General features: G+C 48.3%; 1 non-coding gene across 1 annotated transcript; it reads right to left on the bottom strand.

The window, feature by feature from the left end:
- Positions 1-1410: 1410 nt before the first annotated feature.
- On the bottom strand, positions 1411-1483 carry trnav-uac (transfer RNA valine (anticodon UAC)). Its single transcript has one exon. It is a non-coding gene; the product is annotated as a tRNA-Val (tRNA).
- Positions 1484-6147: the final 4664 nt, after the last annotated feature.

Raw genomic sequence — 6147 nt, 5'->3', positions numbered from 1 at the left:
CATACATTTCAAACATTTCACATCACTGTGGGGATCCTGGAGTAAAGCATCACTGGTCATTACGTTGCCGAAATCTTAAACAATAAAATTGTGGCCGGTTTGATTAGAATGATTAGCTGTAAGGTTTTATAAGGTGATATAGTTAAGAGTGTAACTGGGGAAAGATGGGAGGTATTTTGGAGAAACACTACACGTTGAGTCAGGGGCGGAGCGTATTCCGAGATAAGTATTTATTCCTGATGTTCACATTGCAGGAGAACCTCCACGGCCAGTTACTGACCCTTATGCGGGCTCGGGATATTTCGCCCATGCTTTAATTTTACATGGAATCACAACAAATTCGATATATTGAAAAGGACCGTGATCCCAACTCTATAGCGATATGCGATCTCCCACCGTCACCTCGTTTCAAAGCTAAACAGTACCCAGTTTTCCTGTTCTACATTACCGTCATTACACAGGAAGGTTTTAACCATACTTTTCCACATTCCTGCAGAACCACGATGTCAGCGTTGTGATCAGTCCTTTCTCCCTGGTCCTTTAACAGGAATGGAATGTGCGACACCAATGGTAAGATACTTGGCTTCTGTCTGCGCTGCAATATCATCGGAAGATCGCTGGTTCGAGACCTGAAAATATTAGGTGTTGATGTTACCAACTGTTTCCACCGCGGCTTAAACTGTACGAAGCACAAATATTTGCGCGGCTGACGTGGGGTGGCTGTGGTGCTGCTCGCGACAGAGCAAACAAAGAGAAGCAGAGAGATTGAATGCGTGTGTGTGTGTGTGTGTGTGAGAGAGAGAGAGAGAGAGAGAGAGAGAGAGAGAGAGAGAGAGAGAGAGAGAGAGAGAGAGAGAGAGAGAGAGAGAGAGAGAGAGAGAGAGAGGGGGGGGGGGGTAGGCAGACGGAAAGGTGGAACCTAGAAGACTGTGGTGGAGACTTTGAACAGAGAGACTGTATGGTGGGACTAGGAAGGAGTGGAATACAGGAGGAGGAAAAAGAAAGCGATTTAACATTTTAAATAGGTTTGAAATTTTGCAGCACACGGTTATTCTTCCTGATGTTTGTCTGAATGGGAACATTTGAGATGCGAGCTCCGTTGAAACCACAATGCATCCTCATGCGACAATACATGACAATAGGTTTGAAGGCTGATTCTCCCGTTACGCAGTGTACGTTATCCACGAACCTCCTTAGGTTTAAATCCGTTTATGTTCTCCTGTAAATTATATATAATTTCTATTAATTCTTCTTTCTTTAATTTACCTTTGCCAGGTTTGAAATACAATGCGCTACTGCTAGAAAAGCGAATGTTCATTATATTTACACCTGGATGCCCATGACAGTAAACTTGAACACAAACTGAAAAGTTGAGTCTCAAGTTCATTTGAAGCACTGAAGCCCAAACAATGTTTCTGCCCAGGATTGAACTGGGGACCTTTCGCGTGTAAAGCGAATGTGATAACCACTACACCACAGAAACCGTGCAAAGCGCTCAATGCTTTGCGCTCTTGAGCAATGACCCGAGGCACCCCCTCCCCGCCCTGCTCTGAAGTACAGCAGTAAGTACAAAACATTGCCCACTGTTCCTTTCCGTTTTCAGTAACACGTATTAAATAGGTTAGGACCTTATTCCCTGGAATATGGGTATAGGTAGAGTGTTACAAGGACGTGGCGGTGGAACGAACCCAAGTGCTGAACACGGGCGTGGAATGGGTGCCAAGTTAGTGTTTACCCGGAGTCTTGGTTTTAGTAGAGAATTCAGGTTCGATGCTAGACTCAGAACTGATCGTCCTAAGAACCATGGGGTGAGGTTACTCAAACACGAGTCGACCAACGAACTGGCACCTTCTAGTTGTGATCATAGGGTTTTTATACTGCATTTGCTGATGGAAAACAGGTGTTTGTATTTAGTGGAAAATGGGAATGATTGAGAACTAAACGAGGTGATTGAGGCCCAATTCCTGAGGAAGATAGCCAGGTGCCAGAAGGGACCATGACAATACCACTCCCCCCCCCCCCCCTACCAACGGGAGCCTTCCGGCGATCCTCCAGGCCTGACTGGATGGTTCCGATGAAAGTCCTGGATGAGGGAAGGGTCTAGGATGAAAGAGCAAGGGACCCAGGAACACTCTTCAGGACCGTACCCCTCCCAGTCCACCAGGTATTGGAGACACCTGCCCCTACGGCCCACATCCAGTAGTCTTCGGATGGTGTATGCCTGATGGTTGTCGATGACACGGGCAGGTGGGGGAGTCTCAGCGGGGGGACCAAAGGGGCTGACGGAGACTGGCTTTAACTGAGACACATTAAATGTCGCGTGGATGCAAATGGACCTTGGCAGCATTAGGCTGACTGCTGTGGGATTGATAATCCTTTCAACCTTGAATGGTCCCAGGAAGCGAGGGGCGAGTTTCCTATGTTCGTTTTTGAGCGGGATGTCTTTGGAGGAAAGCCACACCATCTGCCCCGGTTGGTACCTCCGGTGCCGGAGTCCGGTATCGGTCGGCTCACTTCGTATTTCGATTTGTTGATCTGAGTAGGGTCATGCGTGCTTCCTCTCAAATCTTACGGCACCAATCAATATGGTCCCGGACTAACGGTATCGCAATCTCCCCTTCTTGCGCTGGGAACAGCGGGGGTTGGTACCCAAGGGAGCAGTCGAACGGAGACCTCCCAATGGCCGAGCTCACCAGAGAGTTGTGGGCGATCTCAACCCACGGGAGGTGGTCGCTCCAGGTCGACGGGTTGTTTGCCGTTACACAAAGTAGCGTCGCCACCAGGTCTTGGTTGACCCGTTCCATCTGCCTATTCGACTGGGGGTGGAAGCCGGATGACAGGCTGGCCGATGCACCTAAGGCCCGACAGAAGACCTTCCATAGCTGCGAGACGAACTGGGAACTCGATCGCAGACGATGACCATATCCGTCTTCTGTGGACGCGGAAGACGTGGCAGACGAGGAGATCTGCGGTTTCTTGAGAGGAAGTGAGTTTAGGGAGGGCCACAAAGTGCACCGCCATAGAGAATCGGTCTACCACGGTGTGGACAGTGGTGTTTCCGCGGGAAGGGGTAGACTGGTGAAGAGGTCTAGGGCGATGTGCGACCAGGAACGACCAGGTACAGGTAGAGGACGAAGAAGACCCGCGGGTGATCGATGAGAGTCCTTTCCTCGAGCACAGATGGAACAAGCGGAGACATAAGAACGGGTGCCCCCTCCGTGGACGGCCACCAAAAGTACCTCTTCAGGACAGCCAGGGTCCGATCACTCCCGGGGTTGCAGGCGAACGGGGATGTGTGCCTCTTTGGAGAACCTGAGGCCTGACGGAGACGGGCACGTACAGGCGATCACCGGGTGCATTCCCTGGGTCGGGGTCGTCCCGCTAGGCTTCCTTTACTTTAGCCTCGATCTCCCTAGTGAGGGTGGCCACACGCAGGATGGTGGGAGGATCGTCTCGGGACTGGAGGTGTCATCCTTGGAGTCATGCTGGCGGGATAGCGCGTCCGGCTTCCCGTTCTTGGATCCTGGACAGTACGTGAGGGTAAACTTGAACCGTCCAAAGAACAATACCCAACGGGCCTGGCGGGAGTTCAATCGTTTGGCGGTCTGAATATACCCCAGGGTCTTATGATCAGACAAACTCGCAGAATAAAGAAATCAGGGACCATAACTGTCCTCGACCCCGTCACTCGCAGAAATAAAATCAGGGACGATAATAGTCCTGGACCCGTTACTGGCAGAAAGGAACAGCGACCCAAGTCTGGAGCTGGCCAGGTGGATTGGAAAGGGGCACTAGCATGGCTGACGGAAAATCCTCAATGGCTGGTGAATTGGAAAGGTGCATCCCAAATAACAATAAATATTCGAAACGGAGGATGAGGCTAACCATGGCTGATCATAGAATGTAAAGACAGCATAAAGGCAAAAGTGAGGGCTTATAATGTAGCAAGCATTAGAGGGAAGCTGGAGGTTTGGGACCTTTCAAAAAATGGCTAATACTGGAGAAAATACCTTTTTTCAGACATATGAATATTAAAAGGGATGCAAGAGTGGGTATCAGAAAGCTGGAAAATGAGGCGGAAGAAGCAGTAATGGGGGAAAAAGAAAAGTGACGAATTGAATGAATATTTTGTGCCAGACTGCTCTGTGGAAGACTCCAGCATAATGGCACCGAGAAACACGTGTCAGAGGGCATCAGTGAGAGTGGATGCTGTGACCTGGAGAAGGTGCCTATGAAGCTGAAAGGTCTGAAGTTAGATGTCATCGGGACCAGTTGGACGACACCCCAGGGTTCTGAAAGTGGTAACTGAAGAGATTCTGTAGGCACTCCTTCACGTATCATTATATATACAACAGCTCCATAGCAAAGAAAGCCCAGCAGCGTCTCTACCGTCTGCGAAGGCTGAGGAAAGTCCATCTTCCACCACCCCCCGATCCTCATCACATTCTACAGTGGTTGTATTGAGAGTATCCTGAACAGGTGCATCACTGCCTGGTTCGGAAATTGCACCATCTCGGATTGCAAGACCCTGCAGCGGATAGTTAGGTCAGCTAAAAGGATCATCGGGGTCTCCCTACCAGCCATCACGGACATTTACACAACACGCTGCATCCGCAAAGCAAACAGCATTATGAAGGACCCCACGCACCCCTCATACAAACTCTTCTTCCTCTTGCGGTCTGGGAAAAAGGCACCGTAGCATTCGGGCTCTCACGCCCAGACGATGTAACAGTTTCTTCCCCCAAGCTATCAGACTCCTCAATATCCAGAGCCTGGACTAATACCTTACTGCCCTATTGTCTTTTGTGCACTGTTTTGTGCACTTCATGCAGTCCTGGGTAGGTCTGCAGTCTAGTGTAGCTTCTTTCTGTGTTGATTTTTACGTAGTTCAGTTTAGTTTTTTGTACTGTGTTATGCAACACCATGGTCCTGAAAAAGTTGTCTCATTTTTACTGTGTACTGTACCAGCAGTTATGGTCAAAATGACAATAAAAGTGACTTGACTTGATATTCTAGAATAGATCTTGATGACTGGTTGATTGTCACTCCACTCTGAAAGAAGGAAGTTAGGCTGAAGAAAGGAGAATATAAGAAAGGTAGCCTGACTTCAACGTGTTCAATAACTCAAAAGATTCGAAGCACATTGAAGATCAAAGACAGTTGAGGAGAAAGGGAGATTTGTCAAATAGATCACCGTGTTGTACGGTGATGCACCTTGGAAGAAAGGATAAAAAAGTCTCTAAATGGAGAAGGTTTTCTGAAATCAGAGGTGCAAAGAGACCTTGTGCAATATTCCCTAAATGTTTACTTCCAGGCTGAGTCAGCGGTAAAGGAAGGCAAATTCAATTTTAACATTCAGTTCAGGAGGAGTAGAATATAAAAGCAACAATGTAATGTTGACATATGTCCGTAATTATAAACCCGATTCTGATCCTGACCTGTATCCCCAACAGTGGAAATCTCCTTCACTTACGATACGGACGCCAGTGTTATCCCTCCACACTCACGTTCTGACCTAACGGTGTTGAAACAAATTCCACAGCTCTCCAATTATACTGTTGTATTGGAATGATGATTCACCATTTCCGTTACTAAAAATAAAACAAGTACAACCCTCAGTTCAATTGCTGTGCTACGGTGTGTGATGAACATTGATGGAGCTGCGATGGCCGAGTGGTTAAGGCGTTCAACTTGAAATCCAGTGGAGATTCCCCGCGCAGGTTCGAACCCTGCTCGCAGCGCACACACTACAGGCACCAGCGGCCAGATATCCCACTGCCAATACAGAATTTTACACTCTTCAATGCAATGCATTGCTACTCTGATCAATCCCCTCGAGGCAGCTTAAACTCTCTGCAATAAAACTAAAAGAATCAAACACAGAAAGCGAATATTTCAGCGTCAGTGTAAAGAAGTGGACTCTGTCCTTTCGCTCTACGATTCGCATGGCGAGGTATTTTCATCCTCTGTCAGATTCTAATCTCACTCAATTCCTGTGTTACTGTAGTTGTGGCAGAGTCCACCCGAGAGCATTAGCGTCTCCCTCAGCTGTAGCTGGAGCTTTCCCCTGATCAAATCTCCGGTACGTCTCTGCAGCTGGAGATGTTGCAGATCGCGGGCAGCAAGCGTTAGAAGCGCCAATGTATG

The sequence above is a fragment of the Hemitrygon akajei genome, unplaced genomic scaffold, assembly GCF_048418815.1.
Source record: "Hemitrygon akajei unplaced genomic scaffold, sHemAka1.3 Scf000108, whole genome shotgun sequence".
Taxonomy (NCBI): Eukaryota; Metazoa; Chordata; class Chondrichthyes; order Myliobatiformes; family Dasyatidae; genus Hemitrygon; species Hemitrygon akajei.
Note: the sequence above shows the minus strand (reverse complement) of the source record. Positions and strands in the feature narration are given on the sequence as shown.